Source organism: Schistocerca cancellata, chromosome 5, assembly GCF_023864275.1.
Source record: "Schistocerca cancellata isolate TAMUIC-IGC-003103 chromosome 5, iqSchCanc2.1, whole genome shotgun sequence".
In the NCBI taxonomy this organism is placed as follows: domain Eukaryota; kingdom Metazoa; phylum Arthropoda; class Insecta; order Orthoptera; family Acrididae; genus Schistocerca; species Schistocerca cancellata.
In genome coordinates this window covers 383,193,662-383,211,870 of record NC_064630.1, presented here as the reverse complement: position 1 = coordinate 383,211,870, position 18,209 = coordinate 383,193,662, and the positions used below count along the sequence as shown (strand labels likewise).

The window sequence follows — 18,209 nt, the reverse complement described above, 5'->3', positions numbered from 1 at the left end:
CCTGCTGCTGCTGCTGCCGCCGCTCCATTTAAAGGGGCTCAGAAATGTCTGCACCAGAGATTTAACACCAGTGGTTTGCTGGAGCTGAGTTATGAACGCGCCTGTTGAGTGCAAGCAGGAGAATTATTCCACTCCGATTTCGCTCTATTTCGCTAGTCTGGTCGACAACCAACGGCGAGCTTCGGTGGTACACGAGGTGTGATCAGAAAGTAACGGGAATTCTTGTTTTTCTTAAAGAATCTTTATTTATTGCTCAACATTAACTTTGTCTTCATCATCGTAATCCCCCTGAGATATTATACATATGTGAGAGCGCTTTTTCCGATCTTGGAAGCACTTTTGGAACTTCCATTTTGTTACGGTGTTAAGCTCTTTAAGCGATTCTAGTTTTATCTCATCAATGGTGGCAAACGATGTCGTTTCATGGTCTTCTTCAGCCACAGGAATAGAAAGAAGTCGCAGGAGGCTGCGTTCGGGAAATACTGTGGCTGAGGCAACATAACGGTTTTGTTTTTTGCCAAAAATATCACGGAGAAAAAAATGTGTGTGAAATCTTATGGGACTTAACTGCTAAGGTCATCAGTCCCTAAGCTTACACACTATTTAACCTAAATTACCCTAAGGACAAACACACACACCCATGCCCGAGGGAGGACTCGAACCTCCGCCGGGACCAGCCACACAGCCCATGACTGCAGCGTCTTGCCGGTCGGGATGGCCGAGCGGTTCTTGGTGATATAGTCTGGAACCGCGCGACCACTACGGTCGCAGGTTCGAATCTTGCCTCGGGCATGGATGTGTGTGATGTCCTTAGGTTAGTTAGGTTTAAGTAGTTCTATGTTCTAGGGGACTGATGACCTTACAATTTAAGTCCCATAGTGCTCAGAGCCATCTGAACCATTTTTTTTTTGCAACGCCTGAGACCGCTCGGCTAATCCCGCGCGTCAATCACGGGCAAGCATTGAGGCGTGAGCGGTAGCATTACCATGATGCAATTTCCACGAGTGGTTTTACCACACTACTGGTCGTTTTCTCCGGTTTGCTTCACGTAAACGGCGCATAACTTCCAGGTAGTATTCCTTATTTACGGTACGACCATAAGGCATGAACTCATGACGCACTGTTCCAAACCGAGCGAGGTGGCGCAGTGGCTAGCACACTGGACTCTCATTCGGGAGGACGACGGATCAGTCCCGCGTCCGGCCACCCTGATTTAGGTTTTCTGTGATTTCCCTAAATCGCTCCAGGCAAATGCCGGGATGGTTCCTTTGAAAGGGCACGGCCGACTTCCTTCCCCGTCCTTCCCTGATCCGATGAGACCGATGACCGCGCTGTCTGGTCTCCTCCCCAAAAAAACAACAACAACACTGTCCCATGTGATCTAGCTTGTCAAACATTTTTCAGTCTTGACTCTTCAGGCCGTTTACACTGGGACGTTATATCCGTATACCCATGTTTCGTCAACTGTTACACCCTTCTTCAGAAGTTCTAGATCGTTGTCGACTTCATTCAGCAATTACTGAGTGATGTTTACGCGATGTCGTTTTTGGTCGAAATTCAACAGTTTCGGAACAAACCGTGCTGTTATATGTTCCATGCCCAAAACATCCAAAAAAATTGCTTGGCCTGAGCCAAAGTATGTGCCGACATCATCAGCAAACTCTTTCATCGTGATTCGGCGTTTCTATAGAGCCGTTTGCTTTACTTGTTCCGTATTATCGTCAGTAATTGACGCGCTAGGGCCCCAGGACGGTCGTCCTCTTCAACGTCTTCTCGACCCTCCTTGAAACGTTTATACTACTCGTTAACTCTTGTCTTACTCATACTAGATTCGCTAAAAGCCACAGTCAACATTTCGAATACGGTGCTGCACTTTATTCCATTTTTCGAGCTACATTTAATGCATATTCTTCGATCCATCTTTTTTGAAAGTAAAAATTGGTCGAGCCCTCGAAAACACGTATAACTTTTTCGGCTGTCAACAGTAAACTAAATATTCAAAACAGCTCAAAATACAAACATACATCATGAGTATGTGTACCAACAAGATAAAAAAAATTAAAAATCGGTTGTCTAAATCCCGCAAGATTAAAAGATTCCCGTTACTTTTTGATCACACCTCGCATATCCCATGATTGGACCAATACACAGGAGAGTATCATGGGCCCTGCGCTAGTATGACACGCAAAATTGTGAAGAATTCCACATGTGTGAGTGTGGCTCAGTGGCTGAGTCTGTAAACGTGAGACTCTAAATCCAAAGGTCTAGAGTTGAATCCTCGGTTGGTTCAATTTTTTTTTCTATCACTTGTCGCTTCTTTCACATTTGGCAATGATTTGTGTATGTGAAAAACGGAAAGCTCTTTAGTGAGTCGGATCCACGTTTAACTGTAACCCCTCTACAGCTGGCTGGTGGAGTCAGTTCAAAAGTGGAGGAACGCAAGAGGAAACAATTTCCAATACCACCATGTAGTAAAGCATTTCGTTACTCAGACCACCCACTGGGTTCAGGACACCTAGGATAACCCGGTCATCCTGTCGCTTGTTGTACGATAGCCGGCCGGCCGAAGTGGCCGTGCGGTTAAAGGCGCTGCAGTCTGGAACCGCAAGACCGCTACGGTCGCAGGTTCGAATCCTGCCTCGGGCATGGATGTTTGTGATGTCCTTAGGTTAGTTAGGTTTAACTAGTTCTAAGTTCTAGGGGACTAATGACCTCAGCAGTTGAGTCCCATAGTGCTCAGAGCCATTTGAACCATTTGTACGATAGCCGAGAGGTGAGACTGAAACCTCTTCGACGACGAACTCATTAGAGATGAAATAGAAACTCCGATTCAGCACGGAAATGAACCGTACCGTGTTCAAAAGAACCATCGTAGTGTTAGCCTAAAGTGAGTTACGTCTACTACTCTCCTCCATATTTGAGTTGTCAGTGGCATGTGGGGCGTGGGTTCGGTTCCCGGTACTGCCAGGAATCTTTCACTGGTGTGAGGACTGGAATAGGTTGCACCCAGCCCTGTGGAGCCAGCTGAGGAGTTAACTGAATCAGAAGTAGCGGATCCAAGGTTCAAAAAGCTGATAACAGTGGCGGATAGAGAAAAACCTCAAGGAGGGGGCGCTAAAGATATCTTGAGCTACCTTTTCTTTTACCGTAATAAAAAAACAATCAAGTCGCATGCAAAGTTTAAGAAAGTTTTATTTAAACTGATTATACACATACACAAGACAACGCCGTCTTATAAAAAAGTTTCAATTGTGGTACTCTTCCTTAAATGATGAATTCTATCGCCTGTTCTTCCTGGCTAATTGGTTAATTACATCGTCAATAGGACAATCAATGTCAGGGTGAGTGTTGCGTGCAGCCCCGCAAGTTGGGCGGGGGGGGGGGGGGTGACCCGCGCTCCCCTCATATATATCCGCCACAGGCTGACAATGACTGGGAGAGTGCTGTGCTGGTCTCACACCTCACCGCATCACATCCAAATGTTGCCATTGGTACATGATGGCACGGTGGCTGGTGAGTATCGAGTAAACTTCAAAACCAGATAACAAAGCCAAGTTTCCGTGTAGTTCCTTTTTTTAATGAAAGTACCGAAAACTTAAGCATGGATTGCTGATCGGGGATCTAGACCGCTGTCATTCTGGAGACAAGTGCAGTATCTTACCCGCTGCATCACCGTGCTCGGTTTCCACGATGAAATAATGAAGCAGCGCTCTCCCAATCTGCTAATCGTACCGATAATCAATCATGGCACTTAATGGAAGACCCTGTGTCAGTAACAGGCAGCTCCAACAATAGGGGACCAATCAATCCGTTCTGAATCCACCACTCCATCATCACTTCATCGCGACAGGCTTTGTCACGTCTATCCACATAACCCTTAAATGACGGACTGGTTTCACCTTGTCCCTAAATAAGAGCAGAGTACCTAGGCGTGATTCTCAGGCAACATATCACAGTATTCCGTGATCCTGGCTGCATCACTTTGGATACAAGTACTTCATCCTCTGAATACATCATCAGTGCATTGTTTTCTGCAGGGAAACCCGTCCCTTGAGCAACCAGCATGTTTGGCTCTCACATGGAGGAACGGGAATGATTCGCGGTCCTTCTAACAAATATTCCTTTATGAGATTTTTACAGATGGGGAGACAAAACCTCACGAGGGCAACTGAGAACTTATTTCAAGGGCTCGTAGCGGCTCCAATTTGAAAAAGATAACATTAGCAGGCGGTATGTTTCCGTGTTAAACAAATTTTTCTTTATACTAAGACCAAATTACATGATAGACGAGGGGACGACACAGCAGTTGGGCAGCGGCTGTTGACCCTAAGGGTCTGACTGTGGCATTCAATTGTTCTCGATTATTTTCATTAATACGGTACAAATGCAGTACAAGTTCAGACAGGTGCACCTTTCACTGTGGAAGACATCTAATGATAAAAAGTGCATTGCAAGTTTTTGTGTGCTATTATTTACATTTTATGGCTCGAGAAGTATCCAGACATTCCAAGCACAGACACTCTCTATATTTGATAGCCACTTAATTCGCGGTACGCACTGGAGGATATAAAGCACTATTTGTATAAATTGGGTGATGAACGAGAGACAGGCAGAATGCCATATGTTCGTTGGTATCAGCTCCTGTGTAACCAGAAGAGCGAGATCCTGTCGTTATCGCTCTGCGGTGTGAGACGTGGAGATAACGGCCCCTTTTCTCCGAGATCAACGCAACGTAGAATCGACGAGATACAGCACTCCGTATACATATTTACAGACGCCTTTAAATCTTTCAGTATTTCCAGTAAAGCGTACCTAGACGCATTCTGGTTATTTCTTCCACTGTTCGGCTTTCATCTTAAAGCTTAGCAAAAATTTCTTTCGTCCCTTTTTGTTATGATTATCAAAAGAACTGTCGCTTAACTGACTAACAAAATAAAAATAAATAGTTGTTATTCTCTGTATTGAAAGGGATTTTTTAATACAAACAATTGTGACATTTAGCTTTACAGTGTCTCCTTGTGATTTTGTTACCCTAGAAGTCCCCAAGGGGGAAAAATAATTTCTCGTGGTAATCAAATCTACATCTACTTCCATACTCTGCAAGCCACCTGACGGTGTGTGGCGGAGGGTACTTTGAGTACCTCTATCGGTTCTCCCTTCTATTCCAGTCTCGTATTGTTCGTGGAAAGAAAGATTGCCGGTATACCTCTGTGTGGGCTCTAATCTATCTGATTTTATCCTCATGGTCTTTTCGAGAGATATACGCAGGAGGAAGCAATATACTGCTTGACTCCTCGGTGAAGGTATGTTCTCGAAACTTCAACAAAAGCCCTTACCGAGCTACTGAGCGTCTCTCCTGCAGAGTCTTCCACTGGAGTTTATCTATCATCTCCGTAACACTTTCGCAATTACTAAACGATCTTGTAACGAAGCGCGCTGCTCTCTGTTGGATCTTCTCTATCTCTTCTATCAACCCTATGTGGTATGGATCCCAAACCAATGAGCAGTATTGAACCAGTGGGCGAACAAGTGTACTGTAACCTACTTCCTTTGTTTTCGGACTGCATTTCCTTAGGATTCTTCCAATGAATCTCAGTCTGGCATCTGCTTTACCGACGATCAACTTTATATGATAATTCCATTTTAAATCACTCCTAATGCCTACTCCCAGATAACTTATGGAATTAAATGCTTCCACTTGCTGACCTGCTATATTGTAGCTAAATGATAAAGGATCTTTCTTTCTATGTATTCGCAGCACATTACACTTGTCTACATTGAGATTCAATTGCCATTCCCTGCACCATGCATCAATTCGTTGCAGATCCTCCTGCATTTCAGTACAATTTTCCATTGTGACAACCTCTCGATATACCACAGCATCACCTGCAAAAAGCCTCAGTGAACTTCCGATGTTATCCACAAGGTCATTTATGTATATTGTGAATAGCAACGGTCCTACGACATTCCCCTGCGGCACACCTCAAATCACTCTTACTTCGGAAGACTTCTCTCCGTAGAGAATGACGTGTTGCGTTCTGTTATCTAGGAACTATTCAATCCAATCACGAAACTGGTCTGATTGTCCATATGCGCTTACTTTGTTAAATAAACGACTGTGGAGAACTGTATCAAACGCCTTGCGGAAGTCAAGAAACACGGCATCTACCTGGGAACCCGTGTCTATGGCTCTCTGAGTCTCGTGGACGAATAGCGCGAGCTGGGTTTCACACGATTGTCTTTTTCGAAACCCATGCTGATTCCTACAGCGTAGAATTATAGTCTCCAGAAAAGTCATTATACTCGAACATAAATGTTGAACATTTCAGTAAGGTTCTGGCCACAGTCTTATCTTCCCTTCCGTTTGACAGTGAAGAATGAAGAATGGAGTTTCATGATTATAAATTCAGCATTGCATTACATCTAAAATATATTGTAAAGTAGAGGATACTTTTTGTTGTCTATGAACGCCAGCCTCTCAGAGACCAAATAACTATGCTATCGTGTACTGCATAGTTCAGTGAACAAAAGGATTTGTTTCATTCCACAGATTTGTCCTAAACTTTACAATCACAGGCTGGCCGGTGTGGCTGAGCGGTTCTAGGCGCTACAGTCTGGAACCGCGCGACCGCTACGGTCGCAGGTTCGAATCCTGCCTCGGGCATGGATGTGTGTGATGTGTTTAGGTTTGTTAGGTTTAAGTAGTTCTAAGTTCTAGCGGACTGATGACCTAAGTTAAGTCCCGTAGTGCTCAGAGCCATTTTTTTTACAATCACATCCTTTCATAGGAGGCCTCTAAAGTTGTCTCAGGATACTGCACCCATTTTAAATAAGGTCGTATTTAGATTGATTAACTTGATGTCCATTTTATGAGGCGCTGTCATAGCTCTTGGCGTAGAACGCACGCCGCAGATCGTTAGCGTATGACAGACGGAATCAAGCAAAATATGAATCGAATCCACGCGATATTTACAGTCGGTGACACGTGAAACCACCGAAACTAGGGGTGGTTGTGCAGTGGTTTTCCACATTCGTTTAAGAAAATTGAAGGGTACTTTCTTGTTTCCACATCAGATATTGGTAAAATACTATAATTCACACAACGGAGATTATTCGATTCGCAGATGGAAACGGCGTACATGCCTCCTTTCTCCACCTCTTAAGGCAAATCAAGGATATGAGCAAATTTTCAACACGTACAAATCAAACAAAAGCGGCCAAAAAGCAAATAAAAAAGATAATAAATCGCTTTTGTTTGTATCAGGACCATTAATCGACAAGAAGGGAAAATTCATTTTCCAGTTGTACACACCAGGGATAAAGTCGGTATTCAGATAGTAAGTAGATTAAGATCGTGTATTACTCCAACTTGTGCAAATACATTCAGCAACATACGTAGATGTGTATGTAAATTTTTAAAACGGCAAAACCTTAAACATGGCTGCAAATCAGCAACTGTATAAATCTGAAGAGTTTGAAAAAATCTCTCAACCAGTTGCAAAACAAAGGTTAATTAGCCCTTGACCTAAAAATACTTTCTTCAGAAGGAGTAATGTATCACCATGTGATATAACAAGGCCCACTCCTTCTGAAGAATATATCTTTAGAAATATCGAAACCTAGATAAATGGCTAATTAATCCTTTCTTTTGCAACTGGTTGGCTTAATTTTTCAATCTCTTTTTTTTAATGGCCTTTACACACCGCAAACGTTGCCTTAAAACAAGAAAGTGAGCAATTGGGGCACTGATGGTGACTAGTAATGACTGCGAAATAATGACGAAAGTCGTGCATCCGCGAAGGTGCACACCGGAAGCCAAGTGAGTCAGACAGTAGAGCTAGCCTAGCTTCTTACTGCGCTCTTCCAGTGGAGCAAGTGGGTGAAACGCTGTTACGTAATGCAACATACGTATCTCAGGTAGCTTCTTGTTAAAACACCGGGATCTAAAATCTTTTTTCAACATCCCCTTCTCTTGTCTCTTCAGGTTTTGACTGTTCTGTGCATACTATGGAAACAACGCAGAAATTGAACAATAACACACTGCTATCTTGGGGTATTTTCAACCGATTTGTTCTATTGTGTTGAATTTTCTATGGAGGTGCAATAGACTACGTTCAAGCACGCACGAAACACACACATTCTGAATACTCCTCGTAAGTTTATCAGACTGCTAAGTGTACTGCACAGAAATGTAAAAAAATTATACACAGTCAGTTAAAGATACCCGTAGATCGTTGTTATTATTATGTAATGCTGGTGATAACAGAAAGACGAATGATTAAAAATTGCAGAAACACTAACCTTCCGGGGTGAAATATAGTTATAATAAATACTAAATAAAAATATTATTATTAAAACAATTAAAGCAAAAGTAAATTAAATTTATCCAATGTTTCCTGCACTTTCCTTTTTTCTTCCAACAGTAAAAATTTTTCAAAATTTACTCGTTACTCTAGTAGACAGTCTAATCGTAATCCGAATGTAATTACAACTGCACGTCGTTCATCTACTCTGACAATTTCAGTCAAAACGATAACATTACAGCAAAATTACTTGTTAAACATCGAGTAGGCCAGTTTTCTTTCTTCTTGCTAAAAGTATCTTCTCATACACACCCCTGCTTAATAAACGTTCAACTGCTACGTCACAAAGAAGTAAGAAACTTATAAGCTATTGCATATCTGCTTCTCCATTTACAGCGTAAAATATGTATTTATAGTATCTTTTTCCAAGCCGTAATCTTTCCACGTTACTTGTTAGTTCACAATCTATATCCTTTATCACATCTACTCATCAGCATTATTTCTTAACTTCCCTAGGAGAAAATAGCCTGTAGGTATTTTGGTATTAACCATGTTTGCTCGGAAATCGTCGTAGTTTCTAAACATGCCAGACAAATGAAAATGCCTCTTTATTGTGATTTGCGACACATTGCAGTTTTTTTCATTTTGAGTGGTTGGTAACGATGTAAAATGGCTTAGTTTGTTCTTGAAGTTACTGAAGCTATTATCCGGCTTTCCCTTGGTGGATGAAATAATGCAATTGAATAAAAATTGTTTCTTGGTGTTTTAAAATATCTTTGTGTAATGGAGTCATATTGGCCTATAGAGTGATTGTAACAGCAAGGCTACGTCCTTCAATGAAATTAAGATTATTCGTTGGGGATATCTCTTTACCAACATAGCTATATATTGTGTATTTATTTATGAGTTTCCGAGGAACTTTGTCAGTCAAAGCTACATGGATAAGGAACGAGTCATCAAATAGCTAATACAATGATGACCACAAAATTTACGAATAAACTTAAAGCATTAGTAAAACACGAAGAAACAGAGTGTATACGAATAAATAACACATTACATAGACTAGTTCTCAGCTACTGCGAGGAACTCCTGTACAGAATAGAAGGATTGCGCCACAAGGAAACTTTCAACATTGACTAGAGTGCTTAAGATTTATTCCTCAGTTATTAAATCAAGCACATCAACATACAGCTGCAAACTGTTACTTAATGCTACATGTATCAACATTTCTGCTTCCTCCTCAGTTGACGAGTACACAAGATTTACACTATTATTATTATTATTATTATTAAAATTATTAATTGGATCACTCGTTTCACACGATACTGATAATATGATAATAGTTTAAACAAGTTATCACTGAGTTGTCTATATTATTCGAGAACAGATCAAGCTATTCTGTAAGCGTTTAGCGCTGCTGCCTTCTGCAGCTTGAGAATGTAAATTTATATTAAATGTATCTCCGTGCAAGTAATTATTTTTTTTACTTCCGAACAGAAATTAGAATAATGAAATGTGTTTAAATAAGTGCATGGCAGGTGAAATTATTTTTATTTTCACATTTGAGCAATTTTTAGAACGTTCATTTCTTGGATGAGTAGCCATCACAAACATAGACTTGGGGTGTCTTCTCTAGTTACATGCAGGATGATTCCAAACACAGCACCTAACACACCTATACCAGAGTTCTTGGTCTTTACTTAATTCTGCACAGATGCGACATAACTCATTAGGTTCCCTGCTACGTGTAGGTAGTGATTTCAATACGCTAGTAAACTAGCTGTCGTAAACGTCGTCATAGTCATCATCATAAATATTGGAAACGTGCCTTACCTCCGAGGACTATGGAGTTTCCTCCTTATTTCTGGTATTCTTTTTCTTCTTTTCTGTCTGGTCAGTAAAGCGTTCACGTACTACAGCTTTCTCATTCTTGGTCTTCAGCTGAGTTTGTTGTTTCTCTTCATTCCTTGATTTCTCCTTCATTGCAGCTTCTTCCTCCTTTTTCGTGGGGGTACGCGCCTATTACTCCAGTCTGCCTTTATATATGAACGCGATCAGAGTCGATATGTCAAAAGATTGTATTTATCAAGCAAGTACATGAAAGAAGAGAATTTATTACTGATTTTCATGACGTATTCGGAAGAAAAGAAATTAGTAATAAATGTAAGCTTAACTTCGTATTTCGTATCTGCTGAAAATAACAAGAAATTGGGCTGTTTTATTTGCCTCACGTTCGTGGCGAATGTCTTCTTGTCCCGTGTTTGTTACTTACAGTAATGAGAAGAGGACAGCAGTAGTTGGGAGTCGTCATGTTTCGTGCAAGCTTCAAATACGAGTACTTAATGCGTACGATTATCCGCTGCGTACAGCTACCTAACTACCCCCTTATCCCATGCTTTTAGGTAGACATAATTTTATTTCGTATCATTAAAGCAAAATACATTCATTCAGTTCTATCAGTACGTAAAAGTAACAGGTCAACTGTTCTCCAGACGTCAGTGAGTTTTCTCGAATGTAACTGAGAGTTTTAAATACATTCTCAAATTTTATTTAAAACGTAATATAGCCGTAACCGCTGGAATATACAGGCAAATATAAGTGTCTCTTTGGAGAGATGCAGGAACCAGATGTTAATCCAGGTTACGTAAGCTACGTTTTCCGCAGAGCTCCAGCCTCCGCTGTGTCTCGTAAAGTGGAACTACGCCGTATCGATAAAGCAGTGCGACCTTTACGAGCCTCGTAAAGTGGCGCAAGCATCCGCCGTTTGCTAGAGCAGCTCTGCAAAATAAACGCGAAGTTAAAGGTGGGGCGCTACTACTTGCCTCTGTGATCGGAGTACGCCGCCTCTTCAGTGGATTGTGATCGCGCGCGGTGTACGCAGCACCAACGGAGATAAGTTTCTCAGGAAAAGAGGTAGCCAATGTCATTTATCGTTGAACACTCAGTTACAACTAGTGTTCTGGGAAAGGAGGAACACATCAGTGTTTTGTCTTCGCGTGAAGCTTCAGATGTGTAATGCACGTGGAGGTACGAGAAACGCAGAGAAATTTTCTATCGCTCCGATGTTCGAGTGTCGGTAATGGAAAGAATTTTTATCACTTCTGAGAGAGACGTGCCGCGTGCATCTCACAACTGGGAGCTACGTGTACGATTTGGCACCGGATTCCTACATATATCGATGGGACACAGGGATCAATACACACTCGACGATGGGCCACCCTTTGCATGTGCCATTTAAACCTAATGGAGCCCTTGAATGAGTAGTTCGCATCCCATGTTGGTGAGTTAAACTCCAGCAGAGATTTTCCCGATGAAATTATGCATGGTGGTCGTTTGCGACGAATAAATCAAGTAGTATTTCTTCTCGTAAAAGATTATTGATTAAAGAAACGTAGGTATCCATTAGTGCATCACGAAAAATATCAGTTCGTGCTGACCCACGTGTGTTTCATTTGTGAGCCACGCCTCTAGCTCATGGCAGTAACGCAGATAACAGGAACGCCGCAAGCTGGAGTGTTCACTGTTTCGATCGTTATACGAAACGAATAATGCTGAACGGAAAATGGAATTTAAAAAAACATAAAAGTGAAATCGTTAGAAGAGTAGCAGCTACACACAGCTAAGTAAAGACAAAGCTGTTTTTCTGACGAAACCATCCCAGCCAGCGTTATGCGGAAGGGATGTAAGGCAACGGTTGTTTTCTGCTGTGCACTAATAAATAACTAACTTCGTCTAGAATTCAAAAATGGAAGTCTCCTGCCAATTTATAGTAATTCCTAAAGCTACTATTTTAATACTAATTCAGTTCGTATTGGTAACGTATTGGTAAGGCAACGGTTGTTTTCTGCTGTGCACTAATAAATAACTAACTTCGTCTAGAATTCAAAAATGGAAGTCTCCTGCCAATTTATAGTAATTCCTAAAGCTACTATTTTAATATTAATTCAGTTCGTATTGGTACAATACTACGTCTGTGGAATACTTCGTACTGATATTACCGTGATGGAAAATATCCACATACGAAAATTCCCTATATTGCACTTCTACCGCTGTATTTCGAAACCAGTTGTGTGGAGCGCTAAACCCACACTCAGGACGAGCGGGGTTCGAATCCCGTCCAACCACGTCATAAATGGGAGAAAGATGTTTAGGGTTGAACATCTTGTCGACACAATCATTAGAAATGGAGGACAATTCTTTTCTTTTCTTTTTTTTCAGAAAAATTCTCCGCAACAGATTTAGGATTCTACGAAAATCCTTTAACTGTAAGGTCGTACGAGAATGTGAATCCTGCTCCTCCTGTTGACGACTGCTTTGTCTTAAACAATACGTCATGTCGGTCGGTTCTGCCTTCCACATTAAGATTTTCCTTAGATCCAGTACGTTACTAAGGAGTATTGTAGGACGTTTCTTTATAAAACTCATTGCTGTCGTCTGTCCCTGTCCACCTCCATGTAAGCGATTATTCTATCCGCAATGATACCAACGCCGACGGCACATTATACCATTGCTTCCTTACGTAATTAGGTCTATACTATTATAAACGTAGATATTCTAAATTCAGCCAATGGACAGTCATGTAAGAAGTCGAATACAGAGAGCCTAGGAAGCAACAGACAGCAGAATTTACACGACCAGCCGGCCGGACCAAGGCCACGTCTGGTAATAGTAATTAGGAGCCCGTGCACCCGTGAGCCGGTTCGCTTATTACTCTGCAAGGACAGGCCGCAGATTGCCATTTCCTTCCCCTGCCAATCACTTTTTGCTGTGTGCAAAGCACTACTTACGTTGTTATTCTCTTTGCCTTTCTCGGAAGCACTTCGTCATTATAGCGAGATGTCTCGCCTTTTTCGTTTTCCTGCGGAACGCTCTTCGGCAGGCTAGGACAGCCACTCCGTGACTGTCAGGAAGGTCGTACTGATGAAGCCTAAATAAATGTAATGAACTTTGTGCTCAGCTGTGGAACTAGTAGATGGGTAATGCTGCTTACTGATGGGGAAAATTTGTCCCTGCCGCTACCTTTCTATACTCCAGTCGGCTTTGTGTCTCAGTCCCTGGAATGTGTTGAGATTTGTTGTCTCTTGTGACATCTGTACTTTTTTTCCGCCACTGTTTAACGGTAAGAAAACTTCAGGCGACGCACTTCGGGTTTCTGGTTTTTACAGCGGTCTCCGTGTGTCCCTTTACATAATTCTTTGTACCAGACTTAAAGAAGCCGATATTGTACAGATAATGTAAAAAATATAATAAAAAGACATTAGTTTTGATGAAATGTTGTTATAAAGAATATGTAAAGATCCAGAATTTCATAATATGAAAAAAAAATATTTTTGTGACTGAATAAGAAATTTATGCGTACATTCATCGTACTTTCCACAGTTACGACAGATTCAAATAAAATAGACAAATTTAAGAACTTATTTTTCAGCTCTGATTATATAAACACCGATCAGACGTTAAATTCTAAACTTATTTCTTATTAGAGCTCGTGCGGCTCCATACAATAGCAACATCTCTCCTCATACAAAAAGAAGATTTGTGAAACGACGAAAACCTAGTATACAAATGATCGTTGGGCCTATCTGGCGAAGCCATCTAAATCTAGATATAAAAAGCAGTACGACTGCGTAAGTAACGCTACTTCTCAGCATAACAGCTCGTATTCAAACACTATATGGCTGTCGTTTACAGTGCTATGTAACAAGTAGTTTTACTTCCTACAGATCTGACTTGATGCTGCGATCCTAAAAATAATGTTTTCAGAACAGACAAAGAGTTTCATTGCGCAACAAACGCCAAACATTTAATTTTTTATTGGCTATTTGTCATTTAACTCAGTGTGGAGGTCTTACGACTCGAACGTCACGAAGTAAACTGTTATTGTATAGTGCGCAGGTATGATTGCGTCTGCTCTTTGCCCTAATCGATTAGCAGCCTAGAATGGGGCAGAAAGCGACGTAGTAACAATGAGCCACTGTCCCTTGTTCTATTGAGAACTTACACCTTTGAACAGCGCGCAATTGTCTCACTGGTGGGTGGTTCCAGGACGACACTGTGTACCGTTAATAACACTCTCAGCGGCGCCCAGGCGAGGTCGATAAAGGCGAGGGGCCGTGACTTCGTTGGCAGTATTGATGACGGAGTTCGATGCATTGCAAAAGTAGATCTCTGTCTTGAGGAGAAAGTAAATTTGGCCAAGACTGAGCGTTCGTAGGACCAAGATTCCGCAATCAGCATAGTCATTGCTGTCAGTATATATTGTAACTAACATAGTACTGGCTCTGCGTCTGCTTTCAGTGGGAAATATACCTTCTCCACCAGAATACACACAATATCAAACAGCCAGTGGCACACAGGCCCGTAATCCTGGCTAAGCTGGTCCTCCATTAGTCCGAAATTTGTCACAGTATTCAACTACCCAAGTACCCACCCCACTCGCAAACGACGGCCATTGATCACCCTGCAGTAGGAATACCAACAGACAGCGTCAGCAGCAGGGCGTTCTCATAAAGCAGCACAATAACCTGTGCTTTTAACAAACCTCTCTGGAACGAATATTAATATTTAGCGTCCTGTGTAATAAGGTGACTAGAGGTGGAGAATAGAGAATAGAACAGGATGTTGGACAAGAATGGGGGGAGTGAGGTCTGGTTCATTCCTTATATGCATAGGGGAGGGGTGGAGGGGGGAGTGAGGTCTGGTTCATTCATTATATGCATATAATATCTCCTTTCCTTATTGTTGTGGCCTCTACTCTTCGACGCAGGCTCTAAAAGTCAGTAAGCGATTCGAAATTATCTATCCAGTCTCTTATTGACCACACAAGCACTGAAACGGAAGATAACAGAAAGAAGGCCGAAATTGTTTCACCCCGCAAAATCGTAAACACGGTCCCTCGTTTGAATCATCGTAAACGTCGAAATGAGAGATATTCAGATAACCAATCACGGAAAGGAAAAACAACTTCAATCACTTAGTCGTGGAAAGACATCAGGAGCAGATGCCATACCTGTAAGATTCTACAAAGAGTATGCGAAAGAACTTGCTCCCCTTCTAGCACCAACTCGTCGTAGTCCCTGGAGCAACAAAGGGTACATAACGACAGGAAAAACGCGCAGGTCATTCCCCTTATCAAGAAGAGTCGTAGGACAGATGCACATAATTATAGACCTCTATTTTTGACGTCAATGTGTTGAAGATTTATAGAAAATGTTTTATGTTCAAGAACTATGTCGTTTTTGGAGAACGGAAATCTCCTCTATAAAAGTCAACATGGATTCCCCAAACGGACAGCTTGCGAAACTCAGGTCGCTCTGTTCCTCCGTGACATCCACAGCGCTGTAGACATCGACGCTCAAGTTGACTTCAGGAGGGCGTTTGACACCGCCCCTCACTGCCGTCAAAAAAGACACCGAGCTTACCAAGTATCGAACCAGTTTTGTGACTAGATGTAGGATTTCCTTCCAGATAGAACTCAACACATCTTAACGGAACAAAACTGACAGATGTAAACTTAATTTCCGGAGTACCCCACGAAAGTGTGATCGGACCTCGTATGTATAGAAGTAATCTAGTAGTAAACGCCGGAAGCTCTTTAGGACGGTTTGCAGATGATGCGGTTGTCTACAACAAAGTAGCAACGCCAGAATACAGTATCGATTTGCAAAATGACGTATAGAGGATTGATTGATGAACTGGTAGGTGACCCTGCGCGTCAATAAATGTCACATTGAGGGCACATAGGAAACGAAATCCGCTATTGTACAACTACATGATTGATGGGAAAATGCTGGAAACGGTATCTGCAATAAAATACCTGGGAGTAACTACTCGTATCCAGAGCGATTTTAAGTGGAATAACCACGTAAAACAAATAGCAGGAAAAGCAGAGACCCATAGAAAGAACCTTAAGACAATGTAACCCATCCCTGAAAGAAGTGGCTTACAAAGCCTTTTTCGGTCGATTCTTGAGTATTGTTTATCCTGGGACCCATACCAGGTAGGACTCATAGGAGCGACAGAGAAGATCCAACGGAGAGCGGCGCATTTCGTTACGGAGTCGTTTAGTCGGCGCGAGAGCGTTACGGGGATGTTCATCGAACTCCAGTGGCAGACGCTAGAAGAGAGGCCTTGTGCCTCACGGAGGGGTTTGCTATTGAAATTTCGTGAGAGCACTTTCCGGGAAGAGGCGGACAATATAATACTTCCTCCCACCTACATCTCGCGCTATGAACACGACAAAAAATTCGAGAAATTAGATCTAATATAGAGGCTTCCTGACAATCATTCTTCTCAAGCGCCATTCGCGAGTGGAACAGAGAAGGGGGATCATTTAGGGGTACCAGAAGTAACCCCCCCCCCACCTCCATCAGGTGGTTTGCGGTGCACTGATAAGCATGTAAAACATCTAGCGGAATTATTTCCGACATTGACGAAAAGATATTATCCAAGAGAATTTACCCGAATGAACATTTAACTCCGTAACTTAGCGTGCGCAGTTTTGAAATTCCCTGACAGATTGGATGTGTGTGCCGGATCCGGACTCAAAACCGCAACATTGTCTTTCGCAGGTTGTGCTCTTATCAACTAAGCTATCCATACATGATTCATGATCCCTCCCCCAGAGCTTGCATAAGAATCTCTTCCCTACTTACCAAACTTCGCAGAAGTTGTTCTACACATTTTGCTGAACTAGCGCTTCTAGAAGGAAGAATCTCTTCCACAATTGGAATGTCAGCTCGCGTCACACATATTCTGCTTGCTTCAAATCGGGATACGGAGTTGCACTAAACTCCGCCGTTTTCACAGTCACTGACACAATTACCCCAGAGAATAATACTTTCGATGCGGACAGTGCCTTTTTCTAAACTGCTGTGGGACGCAAGTAACGTTCTTGGCATGTTTCTCTGTTCATTAACCTCTACGTTAAAATTTACGAGCAGAGGCAAGGAACGGTATCAACCAGCTACCCGTCGTGAATTTTAATGGTTGACACGACACACATAGACAAGTACCATACGCCAGCAGAGGCCGCGTCAGTCCAAGAGCGAACCCCGTCACTAACAGCTCCATATAGCGCCCGTCCACTGCTTCACGGAGCAATGACGGCTTTTGTCATTACAACACAACCAACATCAGGCCTTGCGTAGTGGTGTACACATTCATCTGACTATATCACAGTTACGTGAGAGAAATGAAACTGCAGCACCACATTGTGCTACGTTATTCTTGCGCGTTATTCCCTTATACGATTACTCTTAGGACGGAAGTATGGAACGAACGTCATGTTCACAGGCTAAGTTACTTAGCACAACGTTTTCATCAATCGCTCCGCAATCTGCACCTAACTTAGTTCTCTTTCTTCATCCACTGGTTTCTCGACTGTATAGTCATGGACGATTTGAGAAATGAAACGACGTCGACCATTAATGTTGTTACGCAAATGTTATTTTACATTTCATCATTGCAGGGAAGTGCAAGTAATGAATTACGCAACACTTGTAAGCCTTTGAGGATAATTATAGATGAAACAGCAACTCGTTGCGAAAGGTTGTTGTTTGTTGCAGTATTATCCTTAATTTACATCATAGTCACAGTATTTAATAACGTATACAACGGACAAGATAAGTTTCTAAGAAGCACATTCTTAACCTATTTCAGTTACAGCATATAACTTAGTGACAAACACTTAAGAAATATGCAACTGAACGTTATCCCTTAAGTTGATAAAATAGTCCACCAGATAATTGCTTCAGACGCTGCATACCATCATTCCTCATGCAAAATTTTGGAACTTACTTTCTCAGTCAACATATGGACGGTAGCAACCAAGTCTCATTTGTCATTAGTGTGACGTCTCTCTCATTTATTCGTGATGATCTAATTCGTGCCGTCAGTCTCAAACAA

General features: G+C 42.0%; 1 protein-coding gene and 1 non-coding gene across 2 annotated transcripts in view; both read left to right on the top strand.

Annotated features, from left to right (window-relative positions):
* The window catches only part of LOC126188555 (titin homolog), a 277,467-nt gene that overhangs the window by 105,179 nt on the left and 154,079 nt on the right, over window positions 1-18,209 (top strand). The gene's annotated exons all lie outside the window — the stretch shown is intronic.
* Window positions 2,110-2,212, top strand: LOC126189838 (U6 spliceosomal RNA). The gene has a single exon (XR_007538243.1). It is a non-coding gene; the product is annotated as a U6 spliceosomal RNA (small nuclear RNA).